The sequence below is a fragment of the Pan troglodytes genome, chromosome 3 (assembly GCF_028858775.2).
Source record: "Pan troglodytes isolate AG18354 chromosome 3, NHGRI_mPanTro3-v2.0_pri, whole genome shotgun sequence".
NCBI lineage: Eukaryota > Metazoa > Chordata > Mammalia > Primates > Hominidae > Pan > Pan troglodytes.
This window is the reverse complement of record NC_072401.2, coordinates 50,626,648-50,653,423: the sequence shown is the minus strand read 5'-3', so window position 1 is coordinate 50,653,423 and position 26,776 is coordinate 50,626,648. Positions and strand designations below refer to the sequence as shown.

The 26,776-nt window shown below is 34.7% G+C and overlaps 1 long non-coding RNA gene across 2 annotated transcripts in view; it reads left to right on the top strand.

Annotated features, from left to right (window-relative positions):
* Window positions 1-9,163: 9,163 nt before the first annotated feature.
* Window positions 9,164-26,776, top strand: part of LOC104006057 (uncharacterized) — a 114,546-nt gene continuing 96,933 nt past the window's right edge. Inside the window, exons 1-3 of one of the 2 annotated variants that reach the window (XR_008547506.1) lie at window positions 9,178-9,496; window positions 9,874-10,307; window positions 13,203-15,831. This is a non-coding gene — a long non-coding RNA (uncharacterized LOC104006057). Of the gene's footprint in view, window positions 9,497-9,873; window positions 10,308-13,202; window positions 15,832-26,776 lie in introns of those variants that run through there. The other variant, XR_001716896.3, reaches the window with a different exon arrangement.

Sequence of the window (26,776 nt, the reverse complement as noted above, 5' to 3'; positions counted from 1 at the left end):
CTCATTATGGACAAAATCTCGATCTTTTCCTTACTGCTCTGCAGTTTTACATTGGCCATAAATCTAATGACTGAATACATGTGGATCTTTTTGTTTACTTTCTATTAAAGTTTATTGACCTGTTTTTCTATACTTGTACAATGCCACACTGTCTTACTGTGGCTTTTTAATAAACCTTGATATCTGGTAGTGTAAGTCATTCAGCTTTATTCATCTTCTTTAAGATTTTCTTGGCTATTCTTTCTTTCTTTTTTTTTTGAGACGGAGTCTTGCTCTGTTGCCAGGGCTGGAGTGCAGTGCTGAGATCTCAGCTTATTGGAACCTCCACCTCCCAGGTCCAAGCCATTCTTTCTCCCTCCTCAGCCTTCTGAGTAGCTAGGATTACAGGTGCCCACCATCATGCCCAACTAATTTTTGTATTTTTAGTAGAGATGGGGTTTCACCAAGTTGGTCAGGCTGGTTTCAAACTCCTGACCTCAGGTGATCCGCCCATCTTGGCCTCCCAATGTCTTGGGTATTCTTGATCCTTTATATTTCTTATAAATTTTAGGAATATCATCCACTTTTACAAAAATTTTTTTGAACTTTGATTGGAATTTCATTAAATCTATAGATTAATTTGAAAGTATTGATATCTTTAAAATAGTTGGCTTTCTAATCCATAATCATAGTATATAGTTTATCTTATTTAGGTCGGCCGTGGTGGCTCACATCTATAATCCCAGCACTTTGGGAGGTTGAGGTGGGCGGATCACCTGAGGTCAGGAGTTCAGGACCAGCCTGGCCAACACGGTGAAACCCCATCTCTACTAAAAATACAAAATTAGCCAGGTGTGGTGGCACATGCTTGTAGTCCCACCTACTCAGGAGGCTGAACTGGGAGGATTGCTTGAGCCTGGGAGGCAGAGGTTTCAGTGAGACAAGATCACACCACTGCCCTCCAGCCTGGGCAACAGAGTTAGACTCTGTCTCAAAACTAACTAAATAAATAAAATAATTTATCTTATTTATTATAATAGCTTTACTGAGCTATAATTAACCTAGCATACAATCTACATAAGTATACAATTCGGTGGTTTTTAATATATTCACAAACTTTTACAATAATCATAACTATCTAATTCTAGAATATTTTCATTACCCCAAAAGAAAACACACCCATTCATTACAGGTCATTTCCCATGACCCTCCGTCTAGTCCCTGGAAACCCCAGTCTAATTTGTGTTTCTATCAATTCACTTGTTTTAAATATTCCATATAAATAAGATTCTATAATATGGCCTTTTGTAACTGGCTTCTTGTATTCAGCATAGTATGTCCAAGTTTCATTTATGCTGTAGCATGTATCAGAACTTTATTATTTTCATTACCAAATAATATCCTATTGTATAGATATATCACTTTTTTTTTTACACATTCATCAGGTGATAGGCATTTGGGTTTTATTCACTTTTTGGTTACTATAAAAAATGCCAAGATATATATCTATGTGTAAGTCCATGAAAACATGAACACTTGTTTTCATTTCTCTTGAATATATGTTTAAGAGTGGAATTGTTGAGTCAAATGATATCTTTATTTGCTTTGATTTTTAATTTTTAACAATATTATTTTATACTTTTTAGAATAACATTTGTATGTATCTTTTATTATATTTATCCTTAAGTATTTTGATATTTGTCATGCCTATAATCCCAGCAGTTTGAGAGGCCAAGGCAGGTAAATCACTTGAGGTCAAGAGTTTGAGACCAGCCTGGCCAACATGGCAAAACCCTGTCTCTACTAAAAATATAAAAATTAGCAGGGCATCATGGCGCATGCTTGTAATCCTAGCTACTTGGGAAGATGAGGCACAAGGATTGCTTGAACCTGGGAGGCGGAGGTTTCAGTGAGCCAAGATCATGCCACTGCACTCCAGCCGGGGACACAGAATGAGACTCCATCTGAAAAAAAAAAAAAAAAAAAAAAGATGATGTTGGTATCTTGATAGTTTTATTTATTTTCTTTCTTTCTTTTTTTCTTGCTTTATTGCACTGTCCTGGTCTTCTTTACAACATTCAATAAAATTGGTAATAGTGGGTATCAATATTTAATTCACAATCTCCAGAGTAATCTCAAATTTTCAACAAGTATGGCTATGATTAAAAATTGTTTCTCTACTTTTTAGTATGCTGATTTCTAAAAACTCATATTGTGTTAAATTTTATCAAATGATTATTGGAAAGATCTTGTATATTTCCTCCTTTATTCTCTTAATGTAGTGAGTAACATTAATTTGATATCTAATGTTTAAACAAATCCAGCATTCCTGGAATAAAAGCAACTTGCCTGTGATGTGTGTTCTTTTTTGTATATCACTGGATGTGATTTGCTAATATTTTATTTAGAATTTTTACATCTGCATTTATTAGAGAAACTAACCTGTCATTTAACTTTCTTTTATTGTCTTATTTGGGATTTAGTATCAAGATTAATTTGAGAGGTGTTTTCAATTTTCCTGTTTTCTGAAAGATTTCATGTAATGTTGGACTTTTGTTCTTCTTTAAATCTTTGCAGGAATTTACTAGTCATATGAGCCAGGAGATTGCTTTGAGGGAAGAGTCTTAATTAGAAATTAATTTTTTGTAAATGTAGGACTATTTAGATTCTTAATTTATTCTTATAATTTTAAGGTGCTATTTTTCAAGGCATTTCTTAATTTCATTTAATTTTTTTATTTATTGGCATAAGGTATTTTTTCTGTATCCTTACTATCACTTTATTATTTGTGTGGTTTTTGTGATTTCTCTCTTTTCATTTCAGTCTTACTAGAAGTCAGTCGAATTTTTAGTGTTTTTAAGGCACTGATTTTTGGTTTTATTTATTTTTCTTTACTGTACATTTATTTTCTAGCTGATGAGGTTTTGATTCAAGTTTACTTATTACTTATATTTTTATTCTTTTGGTTTAATCCAGTGTTTTTGCTTTATTTTGTTTTGTTTAGCTTTTTGAGAGGTATGATGGGTTAGATTTTGTATCTCCAAAGAATATTCTGAGGTCCTAACTCCTGTATCTGTGAATGTGATCATATTTAGAAATAAAATATTTGCAGATGCAATTAAGATGAGGTTATTGGTGGGGCGGGGGAGGGGGCGAATTTAATATGACATGTTGTTATAAGAAGAAGAAAAGACACAGTCATACAGGGAGGACAGCCATGTGAAGACAGAGGCAGAGTGGAGTGATGTTGCCACAAGCCAAGAAATGCCTGGAACTACCAAAAGCTGAGATGAGACCTGGAAGAATCCTCTCCTAGAGGCTTCAGAGGGAACATGGCTTGCTAATATCTTGGTTTAGGACTTCTAGCCTGCAGAACTGCGCCCATCTCTCTATCTATCTATGTATCTGTATTCATCATGATCATCATGATCATCATCATCTATTCAAATCAGTAAGATGTTCCATGAAGGCAGGGATCACTTTCTGTTTTGTTAATTGCTGTTTCCAGTGCATAGAAAGTCCCTTCTACAGAGTAAGTACATTTAAATATTCAAATTTTAAATTTCAAAAAAAATGGTTTGGGGAGAACAGGAAGTGTTCGGTTACATAAATAAGTTCTTTAGTGGCGATTTCTGAGACTTTGGTGCACCCACTGCCCAAGCAGTATACACTGTACCCAATGTGTAGTCTTTTATCCCTCAACCCCCTTTCACTCTTCCCCAAAGTCCATTGTATCATTCTTATATCTTTGCACCCTCATAGCTTAGCTCCCACTTATAAGTGAGAACATGTAAGGTTTGTTTTTCCATTACTGAGTTACTTCACTTGGAATAATGGTCTCCAACTCCACCCAGGTTGCTGTGAATGCCATTATTTAATTCCTTTTTATGGGTGAGTAGTAGTATTCCATGGTGTGTGTGAATATATAACATTTTCATTCTCCACTCATTGATTTATGGGCATTTGGGCTGGTTCCATATTTTGGCAATTGTGAATTGTGCTGCTATAAACACGTGTGTGAAGGTGTCTTTTTCATATAATGGCTTCTTTTTCTCTGGGTAGATACCCAGTAGTGAGATTGCAGGATCAAATGGTAGATCTACTTTTAGTTCTTTAAGGAATCTCCACCCTGTTTTCCATGGTGGTTGTACTAGTTTACATTCCCACCAGCAGTGTAAAACTGTTCCCTTTTCACCACATCCAAGCAAACATCTATTATTTTTTGATTTTTAAATTATGACCATTCTCGCAGGTGTATGATGGTATCACATTGTGGTTTTAATTTGCATTTCCCTGATCATTAGTGATGTTGAGAATTTTTTCATATGTTCGTTGGCCATTTGTATATCTTCTTTTGAGGATTGTCTATTCATGTTCTTGGCCCACTTTTTGGTGATACTACTTTTTTTTTTTCTCACTGATTTGTTTGAGTTCCTTGTAGATTCTAGGTATTAGTTGCTTGTCAGATGCATAGTTTGTGAAGATTTTCTCCCATTCTGTGGGTTGTCGGTTTACTCTGCTGATTCTTTCTTTTGCTGTGCAGAAGCTTTTTAGTTTAATTAACTCCCATCTATTTATCTTTTTTTGTCCTGATCATTAGTAATGTTGAGAATTTTTTCATATGTTTGCTGGCCATTTGTATATCTTCTTTTGAGAATTGTGTATTCATGTCCTTGGCCCACTTTGTGATGATATTACATGTTTTTTTCTTGCTGATTTGTTTGACTTCCTTGTAGATTCTAGATTTTAGTCCTTTGTCAGATGCATAGTTTGTGAAGATTTTTTCCCATTCTGTGGGTTGTCTATTTACTCTGCTGGTTCTTTCTTTTGCTGTGTAGAAGCTTTTTAGTTTAATTAAGCCCTATCTATTTATCTTTGTTTTTGTTGCATTTGCTTTTGGGTTCTTGGTCATGAAATGTTTGCCTAAGTCAATGTCTGGAAGAGTTTTTCCAATGTTATCTTCTAGAATTGTTATGCTTTCAGGTCTTAGATTTAAGTAGTTGATCCATCTTGAGTTGATTTTTTTGTAAGGTGAGAGATGAGAATCCAGTTTAATTTTTCTACATGTGGCTTGCCAATTATCCCAGCATCATTTGTTAAATAGGGTGTCCTTTCCCTACTTTATGTTTTTGTTTGCTTTGTTGAAGATCAGTTTGCTGTAACTATTTGACTGTATTTCTGAGATTTCTATTCTATTCCATTGGTCTATGTGCCTATTTTTATACCAGTACCATACTGTTTTGGTGGCTATAACCTTGTAATATTATTTGAAGTCAAGTCATATGATACCTCCAGATTTGTTCTTTTTGCTTAGTCTTGCTTTGGTCGTGCAGACTCTTTTTTGGTTTCATATAAATTTTAGATATGTTTTTTTCTAGTTCTGTGAAGAATGATGATGGTATTTCAATGGAAATTACATTGAATTTGTAGTTTGCTTTTGGCAGTATGGTCATTTTCACAATATTGATTTTACATATCCACGTGCATGGGATGTGTTTCCATTTGTTTGTGTCATCTATGATATCTTTCAGCAGTGTTTTGTAGTTTTCCTTGTAGAAGTCTTTCACCACCTTGGTTAGGTGTATCCCTAAGTATTTTATTTATTTTGCAGCTATTGTAAAATGGGTTGAGTTCTTGATTTGATTCTGAGCTTGGCCGCTGTTGGTGTATAGCAGTGCTACCAATTTGTGTACATTGATTTTGTATCCTGAAACTTTACTTAATTTGTTTATCAGGTCTAGGAGCTTTTTGGATGAGTCTTTAGGGTTTTCTAGGTATAGGATCATATCATCAGCAAAAAGTGACAGATTGACTTCCTCTTTGCTGATTTGGATGCCTTTATTTCTTTCTCTTTTCTGATTGCTCTGGCTAGGACTTCCCATCCTATGTAGAATAGAAGTGGTGAGAGTGGGCATCCTTGTCTTCCTCCAGTTCTCAGCGGAAATACTTTCAACTTTTCCCCAATCAGTATAATGTGGCTATAGGTTTGTCATAGATGACTTTTATTACCTTAAGGTATGTCCCTTCTATGTCAGTTTTGCTGTGGGTTTTAATCATAAAGGAATGCTGGATTTTGTCAAATGCTTTTTATTTTTCTGTTGAGATGATCTTACGATTTTTGTTTTTAATTGTGTTTATGTGATGTATCACATTTATTGACTTGCAGATGTTAAACCATCCCTGCATCCCTGGTATGAAACCCACTTGATCATGGTGGATTATCTTTTTGATATGCTGTTGGATTTGGTTAGCTAGTATTTTGTTGAGAATTTTTGCATCTATGTTTGTCAGGAATATCGGTCTGTAGTTTTTTGGTTGTTGTTGTTATGTTCTTTTCTGGTTTTGGTATTAGTGTGAAACTGGCTTCATAGAATGATTCAGGGAGGCTTTCCTCTTTCTCTGGCTTTTGGAATAGTTTCAGTAGGATTTGTACCAATTCTTCTTTAAATGTCTGATGGAAATCAGCTGTGATTCCATCTGCTCCTGGACTTTTTTTTTTTGTTGGCAATTTTTTTTTGTAACCATTTTAATCTTGCTGCTTGTTGTTTGTCTGTTCAGAGTATTTCTTCCTGGTTTAATCTTGGAGGTTTGTATATTTCCAGGAATTTATCCATCTCCTCTAGGTTTTCCAGTTTGTGTGTGTAAAGGTATTCATAGAAGACTTGAATGATCTTTTGTATTTCTGTGTTACTGGATTTAATATATCCCGTTATATTTCTGGTTGAGCTTATTTGGATCTCCTCCCATTTTTTCTTGGTTATTCTTGCTAATGGTCTATCAATTTTGTTTATATTTTCAAAGAATCAGCTTTTTGTTTTATTTATCTTTTGTATTTTTTTGTTTCAATTTCATTTAGTTCTGCTCTGATCTTTGTTATTTCTTTTTTTTTTTTTTTTCTGCTGGGTTTGGGTTTGGTTTGATCTTATTTCTCTAGTTCCTTGAAGTGTGACCTTAGACTTTCTATATGTGTTCTTTCAGACTTTTTGATGTAGGCATTTAATGCTATGAACCTTCCTTTTAACATCGCTTTTGCTGTATCACAGAAGTTTTCATAGGTTGTGTTATTGCTATCATTCAGTTCAAGTAATTTTGAAATTTCCATTATAATTTCATTGTTTACCAAAATATAATTCAGGAGCAGATTATTTTATTTCAATGTATTTGCATGGTTTGAGGATTCCTTTTGGAGTTGATTTTTAATTTTATTCCACTGTGGTCTGAGAGCATATTAATATAATTTTGATTTTCTTAAATTTATTGAGGCTTGTTTTGTGCCTATCATATGATCTATCTTGGAGAATGTTCCATGTGCTGATGAAAAGAACATATATTCTGCAGTTGTTTGGTAGAATGTTCTGAATATATCTGCTAAGTCCATTTGTTCTAGGGCATAGTTTAAGTCCATTGTTTGACTTGTTTTTGATGACCTGTCTAGTGCTGTCAGTGGAGTATTGAAGTCACCCACTATTATTGTGTTGCCTCTTATCTCATTTCTTAATTCTAGGAGTAATTGTTTTATAAATTTAAAGCTCCAGTTTTAGGTACATATGTATTTAGGATTGTAATATTTTCCTGTTGGACTAGTCCTTTTATTATTCTATAATGTCCCTCTTTGTCTTTTTAAATTGTTGTTGCTTTAAAGTTGGTTTCGTCTGATAAAAGAATAGCTACTTCTGCTTGTTTTTGTTGTCCATTTGCATGGAATATCTTTTTCCATCCATTTACCTTACATTTATATAGGTCTGTATGTGTTAGGTGAGTCTCTTGAAGACAGCAGATACTTGATTGGAGAATTCTTATCCATTCTGTCATTTTGTATCTTTTAAGTGGAGCATTTAGTCCTTTTACATTCGATGTTATTATTGAGATGTGAGGTACTGTTCTATTCATCCTGCTAGTTGTTGCCTGACTACCTTGTTTTTTTTTTGTTTGTTTGTTTTTTATTGCTGGTGAGCTTGTGTGATCATTTGGGGTGTCAATGAATCTTGCTTTGTCATATCATCAGAATTGTTTTTCTGGTTCCTTCTCATTTGGGTAGACTATTTCAGAGGAAAGATCTGGGACTCAAGGGCTGCTAATCCGATTTTTTTTCCCTATGGGGTGATCCCTTGATGTGGTGTTCTTTTTCTTCCCCTAGAAATGGTGCTTCCTGAGAATAAAACTGCAGTGATTGTTATTGTTCTTCTGTGTCTAGTCCCCCAGTGGAGCTACTGGGCTCTGGGCTGGTACTGGGGAGTGTCTGCAAAGATTTCTGTGATTTGATCCTGTGAAGACCTATCTTCAGGTCTCTCAGCTGTGGATGCCAGTACCTGCCCCAGTGGAGGTAGCAGGGAAACAAAGTGGACTCTGTGAGAGTGCTGATTGTAGTTTGTTTAGTGTGCAGGTTTTCTCGAATGCTGGTTTGCTAGCAGTGAAGCTGTCATGTGGACAGACTCAGGACCTCTGGTTAGCCAGGGTGTTACAGGTGGTGTTTTCTCCTTTCTTGGGGTAGGATTGTTCTAAGTTGCTGTAATGGCTTGAGTTGGTTGACTTCCAGCCAGGAGGTGGCACTTTTAAGAGAGCATCAGCTGCGGTAGTAGAAGGGGGATACAGGCTTGCCCTAAGTTGGCCAGGGTAAATATTCAGTCGTCTCAGGTAATAGGTGAGGCCATAGAGCTCCCACAAGTTTATATCTTTTGTCTCTGGTTACCAGGAAGGGTAGAGAAAACCATCAGGTGGGGGCAGGGTTAGGCAGGTCTCAGCCTAGACTCTCCTTGGGCTTGCAGTGGCCACTTTGAGGGATATGGGGTGTGTCTCAGGCCAATGGAGTTATGTTCCATGGGAGATTATGGCTGCCTCTGCTGCTTCCTACAGGTTGCCAGGGAAGTGGTGGAAAGCCATCAGTGACAGGCCTTACCCAGCTCCCATGAAACCAGCAAGGCCAGTCTCATTCCTGCCATACTCCCCCAGCAGCCAACAGTGCCCAATTTATACCCAGGCCTCTGGTGCACAGGGCTGAGATCCTGCCCCAGGCTACAAGACTCCCTGCTGAGAGAGCAAGCATGGCTTCCAGTCCTCACCCTTCCCTTCCTGTTGCGGCTTCTGTGCTCCTATCTGTACTTCCCGTTCCCCACACCCCAACACCCTGGACTCTGCCCAGGAAAATTTGTCATCTTTGGAAATTATTACAAAGTTCAGCTGGAAGTCTGCTTCTCCCTGTGGACCTTCCCCAATTCCACTGGCTGCCCTCCTCAAGGACCCCTGTGAGATAAATTCAGAAATGGCTATCCTTGGCTTCCCTGGGGAACAAGAGTGCCTGCAGTTCTTTTCCCACTTCTTCTTTTACTTTTTTATTTCACTGGGCTCTCTAAATTCATTTCAGCTCTAGGTAAGGTTAAACTCTTTTCCCGTCTTCTGGATTTTCAGGTTCTCCAGGGCCGATGTATGTTTGGAGATGGATTTCCCCCCTCACACTTCAGGCACTCAGTTTTTTGGCAGTCTCATGGAGTTTCCAGTGGCAAGCCGCTTATTTCAAATGGTCTGTGAATTCTTTTGGTTTTTCTGATATGTTCCTGGTGTGATTCTTCACCAATTTTATCTCAAATTATATTTTATTCTACATTATGATTGCTATTATTTCCTTATTTTTCTTTGTATTTATGATATATTTCTTCCATTTAAAACATTTCTTACTACTTCTCTGACATTTGACTTTTGGTCTTTTTCTATTAAGTAAAGATTTTAAAATAATGTTTTAATTTGAGAAACTTTAGTTTTTAATTGAACTACTAAACCGTTTTACACTAACTATATTATTCTTTCTGATCTTGTCAGAGATTCTCTATTTTGCTCACCTATTTCTTTTCTAACTGTCGTTTATTATACTGACTATATTATCATTATTTTTTCTTTTAGGGATTTGGAAAGGATTCCGTGATGGTTAATATTGAGTGTCAACTTGATTGGATTGAAGGATGCAAAGTATTGTTCCTTGGTGTGTCTGTGAGGGTGTCACCAAAGGAGATGAACATTTGAATCAGTGAGCTGGGAGACACAAACCCATCCTCAATCTTGGGGGACACCATCTAATCAGCTGCCAGTGCAACTAGGATAAAATCAGGCAGAGAAATTTGGAAAGACTAGACTGGCTGAGTCTTCTGGCCTGCATCTTTCTCCCATGCTAGATGCTTCCTGCCCTCGAATATCAGACTCCAAGTTCTTTAGCTTTTGGACTCTTGGACCTTTGGCCACAGACGGAAGGCTGCACTTTTGAAGTTTTGGGACTTGGACTGGCTTCCTTGCTCCTCAGCTTACAGATGGCCTATTGTGGGACTTCACCTTGTGATCGTGTAAGTCAATACTCCTTAATAAACTCTGCTTTATATATATATCTATCCTATTAGTCCTGTCCCTCTAGAGAACCCTGACTAATACAGATACACAGAAAGTTCAATTTTCTAAATTTTAAGCATTTTAAAACTTACTTGGGTCAATTTTTCTCTCATCACCTATGAACAGAGTAAAACAGTAACTATTATCATTCACATCCCTCCAGCTCAGATGCTACATTTGGCATAATTTTCACATTACTATTTTTCCTTCACACTGTTTTGCTGATATAATCTCAGATTTCAGATCCAGGTTATTATTAATTATTAGCTTAATATTTTGTATTTTTATCTTGTAAGTACTACATTTGAAATTTTAAAGCTAATCACTCTATAGAGCTAAGAATTCTATTTGCTGAGTTATTTATATTTATTTCTTAGTTGACTTAAGTGACTAGTCAAATAGTTTTTTTCACAAAGAATTTTATATGACATTGCCTCTCAGTCTAGTGTATCTAAAAATAACTTTCTGTCGCTCTAGCATATAAATATGAGCTTTTCTAACTAAAATGCCTTGGATCTCAATCTTTTCTGCCCAAAGCTCTGTAAACCTTTGTTTTTCTTAGCATTTAATATTGCAAATAAAGTCTGATCTACAGACATTCTGTGTTTTTGTTCCTTTATGGTTCATGGGATTATTTCATACGACAGAAATGTATTCTGAGGGGTACTGGAATATATCACTTCAAAATATGCCTCTTTGGAATACAATTTATTTTTATTTTTATTTTTTTTTGTTAAAGGCCACTGAGAAAACTTCTGCCTATTTGTCTCTAATTAATCTGTCTTTGGCTAGTCTAATTCACAGGGCCTCTGCTGGAGAACCTAAGATGAGTAGAGGAAATGATTTGTTGTTTTCCTCTCCTGAAATACCTAACTGTGGGTGTTTATATTAGCAATGATTATTATCTTCACATTTTTTCCCGATCTTAGATTGTTTCTTCCATAACATTACACTCCTCATATTAATCTTTTTCAAGGGAATGATAGAGAAATTTATCACAACAGCTCTTTATTTTATTCACTAGCGCAGGCAAAAAGAGCTCGTCCAGGCTCTCTGATTGTCTTGACCATCACCAGACAGATAAGGTGCCCTAAGTTTTGGAGTGGAAGGGTCACTGTAAGCTACCCGCCTACTTTCCATAAGTGCTGATGTTCCACAGGTAGGACAAAAGTGAGTTGGTCCTTTAGGCTTCCATCAAATCTTCGACATGGGCACAGATGCTCCTTGACTTACAATGGGGTAATATCTGGATGAATCCATCATAGATCAAAAGTATCATTAGTCTAAATGCATTTAATACCCCGATAAACCCATCTTAAAGTCAAAAAACCATAAGTCAAACCATCGTAAGTTGGGACCAGTCTATGTAGGATCTAGCAGATTATTTTAACTTTCTATATGTGGATGATATTCTTCACAGTTTCCAGAGCTGATGCAAACTTTCTGTTGTTTTGATATTTGATCAGCCATTTCCAGCTACAAATATGGGAACTCGGGAGGATCTGTGCTCTAATCTTCAGTCTACCATACTCCCAGCACAGTAGGGGTCTTAAGTCTGATAAAGTTTTGAAAAGGAAAGAGAAAAGCTGCATTCTGTGCTCCTGAGACAGGGAAGCCCAGCGGAAATAAAATATCCAGGATGTGGAGCGGGCGAGATTGTGCACCATTAGTATGTAAAGCCTTAATTCAGATGGATGGTTAGGAGTACAGTGCCAATGAGAGAGAAAGAGAGAGAGAGAGAGAGAGAGAGACCTCTGTTTGGACCGGGCATCTTTGTTGTTTGGAAGAAACCTTTCATCCAGACAGTTTGAGTCTGATCTTACCTCATTCTACTGGTGAGCTGTACTATGTCTTGCACAGTGCTGCCTCCCTTTTTTTCTGTGGCTCTTTGACACCTCCACCTCCCTGCCAGCCTGGTGTGGCTGATCAAGCTGTTCAAACAACTGGAAGACATCAGAAGTTAAACACTCATTATTTTAATTTGATGCTAATCATGTGTTAATGAGACTAATCCTTGCAATGATTCAGGTAATTTGCTTAATGGCTGCCCAGAGTACAGATTATAGCAATCAGTCACGTCTGATAAGATGTCTGTTGTGGAGGAGGCTGTCAGGTGAATGAAGTGGGAAAAGGCTCAGGAGTAAGGGTCTGATGTCAGGCATGTTCTGTGTTGGAGGGTAGGAGTTAAGGGAAGGAGACAGCTCAGAAATCCAAATTTTCAATGAGAAATGAACATCCTAGTGTTCTTGTTTAGAAGGAAGAAGTTGGTGTTGACAGGCTTTCTCATCTTATAGTGACACATACACACTGAGATAAGCATGACAGTTTGAAGAGAGTTGGATATACAATTCATTTTGTTCTGGAGAAGTCAGTACAATTATTAGTAGACATATTCCTACAACTATTAAATTGAGTTAAAAATCTTTTTTGCTATCAAAATGTCAAAGAAAAGATGAAACCACTCAGAGCAAAGGAAGATACATTTTTTTCTTCTCATCTTAGGAAATAGATGCTAAAATCAAAATTCTAAACTGAAGCATTATTATGTTTATAGTATACTCAAGCATTGTAAGTCTATAGTCAGTCCTTCATATCCATGGGTTTCGTATCCATGTTTTCCATCAATCATGCCTTTGAAAATGTCAGAAAAAAAAAAGTACACCAGTGAAACTAACACAAAATAAAAAATGATACAGTATAACAACTATTCACATAGCATTTACATTGTATTACATTTTATGAATAACCTGGAGATAATTTAAATTATAGGGGACAATGTGAGTTGGTTATATGCAAATACAACGCCATTTTATATAAGGTACTTAAGCATCACTGGTTTTTGTAATCTGCAGGGGCAGCGCAGGATAGGACAGACGTCCTGGGACAATCCCTCACAGATACTGAGGGACAACTGAAGATACAGTCTCTGATGTGCTTAAACTAATCAGTGAGTCCTATGTTGGAGGCATGCCACCGTCTACAACTTTGCTGGATTGAATCATGATATATTTTTCAATAAAATATTGAAACTCAATAAATTATAAAATGTACAGATATAGAAATAACAAAACACTTCTAGAGTACATGTTCAAAAATTCTGCCGATTATTTGCTTTGCTTTAATTTATTCGTACTGATAGAAAATTTAAAATTTTATAGATATATAAATCTAGATATCTGAATTGTTTCATTCCCATTCAGTATTTTGGTGAGGAGAGAAAAGTAAAAAAATGGAGATAGATTCAGGCATGAAAAAGATTTGTAGTTTATTTTATGTTTAACTTAGTTGTTTTGATACATTCATGATACCCTCTTCTATCTTCTGTGGAATGCAATTTAGTTCAATGTAACAACATTTCTCTAGTATATCTTATCTTCAAGGAGGTGTTATTTAGTTTCTTTTGTTTCTTTATTTGTTTTGTGTTTTACAAAACAAGGGACAAGCATCTTTCTTGGGAGCAAAGAATGTGCCCATCTTATGACAGTGAGGGTAGGAATGGACAGGAAAGGAAAAATTGGAGTCAGCTGTTTGAGGACTAGATGTTCAGCTGCTCTAACTCAGAATGTGAATTTACAATAAGGATGTAGAGGAGATACCGTAACATGGGCATAGTGTTTTGGATTGACATCAACAGGAGGATTACACATATGGGAGGGATCATAGCATCTAGGACATTTATAGATACAATTATATGTGAGCATTAGTCCTGTGAACCCAAGTTAACAGTTTTCCTTTTTCACCCTAGTTAAGAAGTTATTTTATCACCATAAAAGGCTTTCATGCACTATTTCATGCTACATAAGTGCAAATAAAATGCACTTGTATCAGTGACAATGATATGGATGAGACTGGTTTCATTTTTAAGAATCAAGATGATTGTTTTATAAGCATGTACCATAAAAAGAACAACCTGTGGTATGCTCTAGAATTTGAGAAGCTAATGCTTTTAAGGCAGGCGGACCATTGTTTTGGTAGCAGTTGTTTTTGTTATTATTTTTATCATTAATTATTATTATCAATCCCATTTTATCTAACAAAAGAGAATGGCTTATTTGGCTTGCTAATGATAAAATAATCTGCACAGAAGCAGGAGGTAAACCTTTCGAAACACTGAACTTTTACTGCATGGCTTCCTTATAGCACATTGCCTCTTCCATTAAGCTGAGGCAAGAAATATATAGAGGAAATGAAGTGAAAAATGCTAAACATCTGTATTTATGTAAGACAATAGAGTTAGAAGAGGATAAGGTGATGCTTACATTGCTTCATGTATTGGAAAACTACTTATATAGTCATGATATAAGTGTTTTAGTACATTCAGGCTGCTACAAAATATCATAAACTATATGGCTTATAAACAACAGAAATTTATTTCTTACACTTCTGGAGGGTAGGAAGTGCAATATGAGGGTGCCAATGTGGTCAAGTTCTGGTGAGGGCCCTCTTCCAGGTTGCAGACTACCAACTTCTCACTGTGTCCTCACAGGATGAAAGGAGCAAACCAGCTTACACTAATCCCATTCACAAGAGTTCTGCTTTCATGCCCCAGTCACCTCTAGAAGGCTCTAACTTCTTAAAGTTATCACATTGGGGATTAGGTTTCAGCATATGAATTTTGGGATGGAAAGGGCACAAAGGTTCAGGCTATAGCAGTAAGTTAGTGTTATTTACACAAACTATATTAAATACAGGTACCTCTTTAAACTGATCCTGGCTCTCTTTTCTCTGTAGTAACATGGTGTATCTTGGCATAATTGTTTTCATTCTTCCCTTTTATTTGAACTTTCATGTCCTTCAGAAGTTAAGCTAAATGGAAAACTCCTTGAGCAGATACTTAAACTAGGCTATCAATTGTAGGGTATTTGGCCTGTGCTGTTGAAATCACTTTAGACATCTGTGTTTGTTTTTAGGAGGACTTTGAAATAATACTTGTTAAGATATTGTGAAATTATACATTCTTTTTAGAAGTTATGCAGTTTGTAGAGGCATATTTTACAAGATTGTAAAATCTCATAATTATTTCATATCTGTGACAAATAACACAAATTATTGTTTTTTTCTTCATATTATCTTCCATGAAATTTAATGGACAGTGCAGTTTCACTTTAACACTAGGTTTTCAGAGTATTAGGATTTATCCAAACACTAAGTTGATTGAGAAAATGTCTCTTTGCCTCATCTATATTGCTAGGCTCTTGAAATTCTAAAGTGTGTTATTTTGCTTAAGTTATGAATATATTACAAATGATATAAGAAATTTAGAAAATATTAGGAGGAAGAAAAGTTTTAGCCCCAAGTAAAGGGATAATTTTCTGTTTTGCTTTATTTGTGGCAACTTGGTCTGACTTATTTTTATTTCTAATTTTCAGCTTAAATATCAAGTATTAAAATATTACTAAAATTATCTCCATTTCAAGACAAAATAATATGAATACATTATTGATATAAATAAATTAATGTGAATTTCTCACTTGCAATTATTGCATTTGCATCTATTTTGATTAATGTATTATGACCAAAATGATTTTTAGATTTTACCATCAAAACAATTTGGTAAAGGGATTCATACTCCTTTAGTAACTTAAAACCGACAAGAAAAAATGGTGTTCAGTACTTGCTTTTTAAAAATAGCCTCCAATATAATAGATTTACTTTTTCCTATTCCTCTCACTAAATAAACAAAAACCCTGGAAATTATTTGCAAAACAAATAGAAGACTTTGAAATGTGGAGAAAGGAAGGCAGACCAGTTAGGGACTTTGAGTCCCAAGGAAGTACATGGTGGTGAGTTTCATGTGAATGTATGTATGTAGGTAGGTATTTATTGCCTCGTATATCCTAGACTTGGACGTGAAGTAAACAGCAATCAAGAAACACAAATGGTAGAAGACAAACAACAACAACAACAAAAACAACAAAGAAAAAACACCCAGCTCCAACGAAAGCCTTCTCTCTTTAGTTAATCCTGAAAAGGTGCTTAGCAGGATAACAAAAATGTTTTAGAGAAAAGCTACTGTACTTCAGCTAAACACCATAGAAAAATCTGTGGCCCCACTCCACCCATACTAGCAAAGATCACATGGGGACCCTACACGGTCATTTTTGCCAAGATAAAACAAGTTACCCCAATTTTCTTACTGGGGTGGTATAAGAGAAGGCTGAGTAGGAAGCTTATAATTTTGCTCTAATTTAACAGCAATGAGATGATCATTCCCCCACTGACTTTCTCTACTGCCCAGCAGTAAGAAGGCAATCTCACTATCACTCCCATGTCTGGCCATCTGGGGAACAGTAGTGAGGCACTCCTACCTCTCCCAGCCAGAGAAGTAACAGTGAAGGCTTAGTAGGACGTCAAACTCCCACCACCACCCAATGGCAAAAAGGGCTCCACCATTCCTTGTGTGCCAGTGAAAGCTGAGTGAGGAACCTGGACTTCTAACCCCATCTGGAAATAATGAGGCACTCCCCTTCACCTCTTCTCTTGCTGGAGTGGCATCAGAGAAAGCCAGCTAAAACAGAAAGTCTAAATAAAATATACAGTCTCATAACATATATCTAAAATGTCCAAGTTTCATTACAAAATTGTGAATCATACCCAGAATCAGAAAAATCTCAACTTAAATGTAATAAAAAATTAATAGACTCCAAAACCAAAATGCTAGAGATCTCACAATTATCTAGCAAAAATTTTGAAGCAGTCACAATAAAAAAAATCTTTAACAAGGAATTATGAACACACTTGAAGCAAATAAAATAAATGGAAATTCTCAATAAGGAAATAGAAGATATAAAGAAGAACTAGGTGAAAAATTTAGTGTTGAAAAATACAATAACCAAAATAAAAACACGAGTGGACTCAATAACAGAATAAAAGGATCAGAGGAAAGACTCATTGTACTTGAGGAAAGAACATTAGAACAACAGAAATGACCTGATGTGAATCACAGAGAAAAGAAGCTAAACAAAATAAAAAGAGCCTCAGAGATCTGTGGAATTATAACAAGACATCTAAAATTTATGTAATCAGAGTCCTAGAAGGGGAGGAAAAAGTGGGTGGAATGGAACAAGTATTCAAAAATAACAGCTGAAAATTTTCCATATTTTGGGTAAAGATATGTACTTAAAGATTAAGAGGCTGAGGGTAACTTAGGATAAATCTCTGAATAACTCCTATCAAGGCGTATCATAAACAAATAATTAAAAACTTAAGACAAGAACTAAAAATCTTGAAAGCATCAAGATCAAAATGTCACCTTATAGGGGAAAAAAACTAAAAAACTGACATTACAATGGTGTTCGCTTCAGAACCTGTGACAGAGGAAGTGGCACAACATTTCCATGTTTGTGTGCTGAAAGAAAAGAAAAGAAAATTCTGTATTCTGTGAAAATATCTACCAGAAACTGAAGAGAAATGAAAACATATTCAGGTAAAGGAAAACTACGAGTGTGTGACCACTAGGCTTATGGTAAAAGTATGACTAGAGAAATCAATCAATCGATCAATTGATCAATCATCTATCTATAGAATATTTATACAATATATACATATAATATATATATAGCATATATATACTACCTGGAGAAAACAGTAAAAAGGCTATACAAAGATATTCATTCAAATGACATATAGATAAAATAAAAATAGAGTTTTAAAAAACTTCCAGTTTACCCTCAAAAAGGCAAGAAAAAGAAGAGAGTAACATTTTAAAAGAAAACAGAAAGAACAACAGAATGAAAAATGAGACGCCAGACTTAAGCCTTAACATATAAATAATTACTTTAAATAGAAATAGTCTCAATATAACAATTAAAAGGTAGAGATTGGCAGAGTGAATTAAAAATATCAATCAACAATATGCTGCCTACATGAAACTCACTGCAAACATAACAGGATAGATAAGTTGAAAGTGAAGTAATAGAAAAAATCTGTATCATGTAATATGGTTTGGCTCTGTATCCCCACTCAAATTTCGTGTTCAACTGTAATCCACAATTTTGGAGGTGGGGCCTGGTGGGTGGTGATTGGATCATGGGGGTACCTTCTGATGGTTTAGCATCATCCCCCTTGGTGTTGATGTGGCAAGAGGGAGTTACCAAGAGATCTGGTGATCTAAAAGTATGTAGCCTCCCCTTCTCTCTCTTCTCCCTGTCCTGGGCCCCTGTAAAGATGCCTGCTCCCACTTTGCCTTCTGCCATGAGTAAAGGTTTCCTGAGGCTTCCCCAGAAACCACTATGCCTCCTGCACAGCCTGCAGAACTGTGAGGCAATTAAACCTCTTTTTTAAATAAATTACCCATTTTCAGGTATTTATAGCAATGAGAGAACAGACTAATACATCATGCAAACCTTAATCAAAATAAGGCAGGAATATTTCTATTTATTATAAGATAAAATAGACATCGCTGCAAAGAAAATTACCAGACACAGAAAGGGAGATTGCATAATGATAAAGAGGATCAACTTATCAAGAAGGTGTAGCAATTTTAAATGTATATAAACCAAACAATGGAGCTGCAAAATATGTGAAGCAAAAAAATCTGCAGCTAAAATTACACTTTATAGTAAAAGACTGAATGCTTTCCCCAAGTTAATAAGTGGGACTTATCTGCTGCCACCACTCTTATTCAGCATAGTATGGAAAGTTTTAACCACTGCAGGAAGGAAACAAAAGGAGAAGGAGTCATACAGATTAGAAAGAAAGAAAGAAAACTGTACTTATTTGCAGATAGCATGGTCTATGTAGAAAATACAAAGTAATGTACAAAAAATTTCTAGAATTAATAAATGAGTTAAGCAAGATTGTAGAATACTAAGTTAACTTACAAAAATCAAATTTCTGTTTGCAATAGACATAACTACAGTAAAATTAAAAATACAGTTTTCTTTACAATTGCTCAAAAAATGAAATATTTTGGTGTAACTCTAACCAAAGATATGAAAGACTTGTATGCTAAAAATTTCATATCTCCTCAAATTGATATACAGATTTAATGCTATTTCTATCAAAACATAACAATACTTTTATAGATATAGGTAAGATTATTTCAAATTTTATATGAAAAATAAAGAAACTAGAGTAGCCATAACAATTTAGAAAAAGTAGAATAAAATGGGAGAAATCAGTCTACTTGATTTCAAGACTTATATGGCTACAGTAATCAAAACTGTGTGGTATTAGCAGAGGGATAGACACATAGAACAGTGGGACAGAATACAGAACCCAAAATATAGATCTATATAAATAAATGCAACTGATTTTTAACAAAATTGTAAAAGAAATACAATAGAAGAAAGATAGAGTCTCAACAAATCCATCAACAAAGATAGAGTCTCAACAAATAGTACTGGAGCTATTTAAAATCTCCAGCAAAAAAGAAAAAAAACTTCAATTTAAACCTCATCTCTAAACTGAAATAACTCAAAATAGATTATGGATTTAAATATAAAATGTAAAACTATAAAACTTAAAACAATGTCTTTGGGATCTGGGGATATGCAAAGAGTTACAATCTGCAAACTAAGAGAAATATTTGCAAATCACAAATCTCCCAAGAATCTAGTATCTATCCTATGTCTAGAACATATAAAGAAATCTCAAAACTCAAAATTAAGAAAATAAACAATCCATTTAGAAAGGGGGCAAAAGACATGAACAGGCATTTTTCCAAATACTATAAAGTTGAAAAATAATTACTTGAAAATATATTTAACACCATTAGCTGTTAGGGAAATGCAAATTAAAACCACAAGAAGATATCCCTACACACCTATTAAAACGTCTAAAACAAAAAATTGTAACAACACCAGATGCTGGTGAGGATGCAGAGAAACTAGGATCATTCATATTTACTTGCATTAATGTAAAGTGGACAACCACTCTGGAAAATGGTATGGCAGTTTCTTTAAAAACTAAACGTGCAATTATCATAAAACCCAGCAATTGTACTCCTAGACATTCATTCCAGAAAAATGTAAACTTAGATTCACGTGAAAATCTGTACATTAGTAGTGTTCATAGCAACATTACTCATAATAGGAAAAAATTTGGAACCACCTAGATGTCCTTCAATGGAAGAATGACTAAACTATGGTACATCCATACCGTAGTGGTCTACTCAACAATGAACAGGAAAATGCTCCGGATACATGCCACAACCTGGTAAATCTCTAGAGAATTATGATGAGTGAAAATAAGTTGATTCCAGTTACATACTTTATGATTTCATTTATGTAATATTTTTGAAATGATCAAGTTATAGAAATTGAGAAGATTATTAGTGGTTACTAGGGATTAAAGAGGGGGTGGAGTGAGTGGAAGAAAAGTGGGTATGAATATAAAAGTGCAACATGAAGAATCCTTGTGGCGATGGAAGTTTCTGTATTTCTACCACATCAATGTCAGTATCCCAGTTGTGATATTGTATTATAATTTTGCAAGATATTGCCTTTGGGAAAACCTGGAGAAATATGGATGAGATTCCTCGAAATTATTTCTTGCAACTCTGTATGAATCTACAATCGTCATAAAACAAGTAGGTGTGGAAAAAAGCCATCCCCCAAAAGATCTCAAATTCACTCCCAACTCCCCAAGCACAAGTACTTTTTATTTGGAATGTTTGAATTCGGTAAATTGAAGGGTTAAATATCCAACACATAGTTCCAAGAGAACATGTGTGCTCTAGACTGATAATTAACCATTTAATTGCTCTTCTCTCCTATCTACATTGTCCAATACTTCTAAATAGTAATTGAAATATAGAAAGTTTTCCCCACTTGGAACAGGCGATACATTCAGACATCATTCTGTTTTTATAATTTATGCACATTTTACATATTGCAAATGGAAAGAAACTCTGTCTTTCATGAATGTGTTATTGACATTAAATGTAAAAAAAAAAACAAACCTCTAATTCAATTTGCCCACCAGTTGTAAGACATTGGGTACTCTATGTTCTTGCAAAAATAGAGCAGAAATCAAACTTTTTTATAGTTTGGCAATTTGGTGTCATTAGGGAATTATTAAATGATTTGGAGAGGTTCTCTCACATGTTTTACAAGTCATGGAGAGCTTTACCCTCCAATTTTATTTCTAATTTCTATTCCTGAGTGTCCCTTATTTCTCCCTTCTCCATCAGCTATGATCTCCTTCTCATGCTTTTACACATCTTACTTTCTGGTTACCTTCTTCATTGCTACACTCATTCTCAAAAAAATGTATAAGAGGAAAAACTTGTTGCATCCCACAGAACTAACTAAAAATGTTACTGAAGGTATTAAAGGCTGTAGATCTAAGTCAAAAGTGTTAGTGTTTCCCAAGTAACTGTAACAGAATTTTTGCAGTGTCTGGGAACCAGAGATTTGCTTTCACCTTACAGTTTTTGTCAGTAGGCTAAAGATGCAGAATGAATTCAAAAGACACTTGAGAACACTCTTATATAACCCCAAGACACATTTTAGTCTTTATTTTCAGACTGATGCCTTGAAAAATATCACTTCTGTTTTGAGTATATTTCTTAGGGCCAATTTTGCTAATTCATGTGTATTTATATTTGGGGGGTTATGGAGTGTGCATTTGAAACTCAAAATAGCATATCTCCTGGAAAAGAAGTGATGACTTCTTTCCAAAGAAAAGAAAAAGGAGCCTGGCATTTTTTGCTTAAGGTCTATGACCCTAGACAGAAATTTATGTCAGTATCAAATGGCTGTAGTTCTCAAAGGCTTCCAAACTCCACCTTCCTTTTAGGAGAGACATTTTCAGTCTAAAATTAATTACTAAAATATGAAACAAATCAAAAGACAAAACAAATCAGGCTGTTAAGACAAACATTAAAAATCAAATTATGCTCTCAAAATAGGCAATTTACAGCTTGGAAGGGTAATTGCCAAACCTGAAATGCATACAAACAGTTGAAATTACTGACTCAAGCTGTATATTACCTATTGGAGGGCATAATTTGACAATGACTCTTGCAAAAGGGTAGAGATTCTATCATTTTTCATGATTTAACAGCAAAATATGGTATAACACTCTGTCTAAAAGAGTCTGAAGGCGAATTAAATTGAAGAAAGAGCTTTAGCTGTAAGAGAAACAGGTGTTGAAGCTATATGTCAGGAAGAAGCATGGATTGGTTTTAAAGTTTTACAGTCCTGTGTTAAATGAACACTCTCTGCAGAGGCAACTACTGACCACAGTGTTTCAGGAAATCATTTAAATAGTTTTAACTTGCTGGCTTTGGAAAGGAGGATAGGAAGTATTCAACTTGACAGTTGAGTGATCAAACGTGGTTTTTGTTGTTGTTGTTTTCTATTATTATACTTTAAGTTCTAGGGTACATGTGCACAACCTGCAGGTTTGTTACATATGTATACATGTGCCATGTTGGTTTCCTGCACCCATTAACTCATCATTTACATTAGGTATTTCTCCTAATGCTATCTCTCCCCCGCCCCCAACCCCCGACTGGCCCCAGTGTGTGATGTTCTCCGCCCTGTGTCCAAGTGTTCTCATTGTTCAATTCCCACCTATGAGTGAGAACATGAGGTGTTTGGTGTTCTCTCTTTGTGATAATTTGCTCAGAATGATGGTTTCCACCTTCATCCATGTCCCTGCAAAGGACATGAACTCATCGTTTTTTATGGCTGCATAGGATTGTGAATAGTGCCGCAATAAACATACATGTGCATGTGTCTTTATAGTAGCATGATCATCTCAGACATAAAGTTCCCTGAACATTAACACATTTACTTACCAAATTTGATTTCAAATTCTAAAACAAAGAACTCATTATTTGCACTTGTGGAAATGTTCATATTGCCAGCATATTCTTTTGCACATTGGAAAAAAACAATCATTCACTTGAAATGGCAATATTTAGAATTTTGGTAGCAGTAATGTAGGGCAGGCGACAGTAGTCAAAGACGGCACAGAGGAAAATATTAAATGTCAGGAGAGGGACGAATCCCATGTGTCCCAGCTAGATTGTATTTTTTCCTGGGGCCATTCATCTATCCCCTCAGTCCTAGTTTACCAGTATCTTCTAGCTGTCATGTTTCTTTCAACTGTATCATTTGGTACTCCCTTCTCAGGACAACCTCTCTGCCCTGCACTCAGGTTTAGTCACATCTAGATTTTTTCAGTTTGGGCAATTAATATGCTTATGACCAATAAGGCTACAATTTCCATATATGCTTGACACAACCTATACCAGAACAGGGTTCTTTTATTTAACAGCTTTATTGAAGTATGGTTAACGTATAATAAATTACAATGTACAATTTGATAAGTTTTGACTAACGTTTTCACCTGTGAAACAATCACTACAATCAAGATAAGAAACATATCCATTACCTTCAGACATTCCCTAGTGTTCCTTTTAAGTCTTTCCTTTCCACCCACCCCCATTCTTTTTCCCTCTCCCCAGGAATCCACTGATATAACTTATGCTACTATAGATTATTTGCCTTTTCTATAGTTTTATGTAAATAGAACTATATAGTAGATGCTAAATGGAATCATATAGTAGATACTGAAGTTTCTCAGTTAGCATAATAATTTTAAGATTTATACATGTTGTGTGGATTAATTGTTCATTACTTTTTATTATTAAGTATTAATAACATTTCATTGTATGAAAATACCAAAGTTTGTTCACTTGTTCACTTGTCAATAGATATTTGAATGGTTTCCAATTTTTGGCTCTTACAAATAAAACTCTTAATACTATGAACATTCACGTACTAGTCTTTCCATAAGTATATGCTTTCTGTTGAGTTGGGAAAATATCTAGACTTGGATTGTTTGGATAATATGGGGGTTATATTTTTCATTTTTTAAGAAACTGACAAACTGTTTTCCAAAGTAGTTTTACCATTTTACTTTCCTAGTAGCAATGTACGAAAGTTTTAGTTCTTCTGCACTTTCCCCAAGACATAATATGATCAGTCTTTATTTTAGCCACCCTCATTGGTGTGTAGCCGTATCTCATTATTGTTTTAATTTGCATTTTTCTGTTGATTAATCATGTGAACCTCTTTTTGTGTTCTTATTTGCCATTATTATATATTTTTTAGTAAAGTGTCCATTTAAATCTTTTGCTTATTTTAATTGGGTTGTTTGCTTTTTATTGTTGTGTTTAAGGGTTCTTTATGTACTTTGTATATATGTCTTTTATCAGATATATGCTTTGCAAATATCTTCTTTCAGTCTATGGCTTTTCATTTTCTTGAAGTTGCTTTGACAAGCAGAAGCTTTTAATTGCAATGAGATATAATATATCACTTTTAATTTTTAGAGGTCATTATTTTTGCATCATATTGAAAAAACTTTGCCTAATTCAGAGTCACAAAGATTTTTCGTTCAAGTTTTCTTCTCAAACTTTTATCATTTGCAGTTTTACATTTAGATCTATAATCCATTTTAGTTAATTTTTGTGTATGGTATGAGGCACAGTTTGAGGGCTTTTTATTTTTGCATATGGATGGCCAATTTTATCAACATTACTTCTGGAAAACACTATCCTTTCTCTCCTGAATTACCTTCATAACACTTCTTAACAACAACCCACAACCATAAAGCTATTCACTAAACAATGTTTGAATGACAGCATGAATAAATTCAGGAATCACATTACTCTACATATTTTAGTAAAGTGCAAAATATGTGTTTACAGGTCTCCTATGCAAGAATAAGATTACGTTAATCACCAAAGACTTTGATAAGTGTCCTTATAATCGGTACTTAGAAAATAGGATTTGTGAATAAGTAAATGAATAAATGAACAAACAAGTAGTTTACTAGAATGTGTAGATCACGTTTTTAGTTCTGTTGTTTAGGTCATTCATTCTTTTCTTTTATCTTCTTATAACTCTTGACTTCAAATAACACTTAGAGTTTATCAAGTTTTTCCACAGGGACTGAGAGTCCAGCTAGTTCACAGGATTTTACTGCTCTCCGCATAATTCAATTCCAGAAAGTTTAAGTCCCAGTTGCTAACAATGGCAAAATGTAAATCCGTGTCTATTTATTGATTTTTTTTTCACCCTTCGTTGCTCACTTTCCCCATTCACTCACTTTTCCTGCCTGAATCATTCCCAAATAAAGTACCTGAATATAAGATCTGGTTTCCAAAAGTGCTATGGGGCAAACCCAAATGAAGGCATGGGTGAATTAGTGATATAATTCCTCTGAAAAGCTGCCAAACTCTGACCAAAGGGGATCCAAATATGGAGTTTTAATTTTTTGGTAAAAAGTTGAGCCCATAGAAACTTTTATGGATAAACTGAATAACCTAGTCTACTTCAATTTTTCAATATTAAATATAAGCAGAATTGAAGGTTGTTATGAAAACAATGATTATTAAATGTTTTATTTGTGTTGAACTTCTCTGTGAAGTTGTTCATAACACATTTTATACACCATAAAATGGAAATTTGACTACCTAAAAACTTTAACATGTAGACAATAGCTTGAAACATACTCTTTGACCATCATATATGTTTAAATGCCTATAATATTAGTTCTAAATATTAAAATTCAAATCTTCATCATTCTTAAAATGGGTATTAAATAATCTAAAAAGCTTAGAACAAAATATTCTTTGGTATAAAAAATGCTGTGTTATTTGCTTTATTTTCTTATCATTTCTGATTTATAGATAATATCTTGAATACATTTTATATGTATATATTTCACAAAAGCCAGGTCAAAAGAACATGAAAAGAATAGAATAAATGGTAATAGATAACTGATAGAGCACATTTAAATTACTTATGTGTGTAAAGTGCTGCTTTAATATGTAAAATCTATTGCACATCTTTTTAAAAAATTATGATTGATTTTGATGCCAATATTATAGTTTCTATTTTGACTTCATTGGAAAGATGGGATTTGATTTCTTGTGCCCATCACTGTAATATAGAGATATCCCCAAACTGGAATTTCAACCTATCTTCACCCAGGTTCTTATGATTTAATTAGACTATTGATTTTTTTTTTTTGGCTGTGAGTTTTGCTCATTATACATTATTCTCTGCTCAGTTAGATAATATTGTCAATGGTTTGTTCAGTCCTCAGTTTTTCCAATTATTTTTATGCACTTTGGGTTTAATCAATTAATTTTCCAAGCTGTAAATTATGCATTTTGAGATCATAATTTGTTTTTAATGTATGTCTTAACACTATGATTTGTTTCATGTTTGTAATTAATTTTGGGCTTTGAAAATAAAATTGCATGACAAATCATTATGGTAATGCCACTGCCGTAGACAGCAAAGCTGAAATTTCTCAGATAAGCAAATTTTCTTTTCATTTTGATTTGTTAAAAAAGTTTAAACAGTTAAAAATGAGTGATATTGAGTCATGGCATTCCAGGAAAATACCAAGCACATTTTCACATTAAAGCAGGACTACCAATATCTAAGTCATTGTA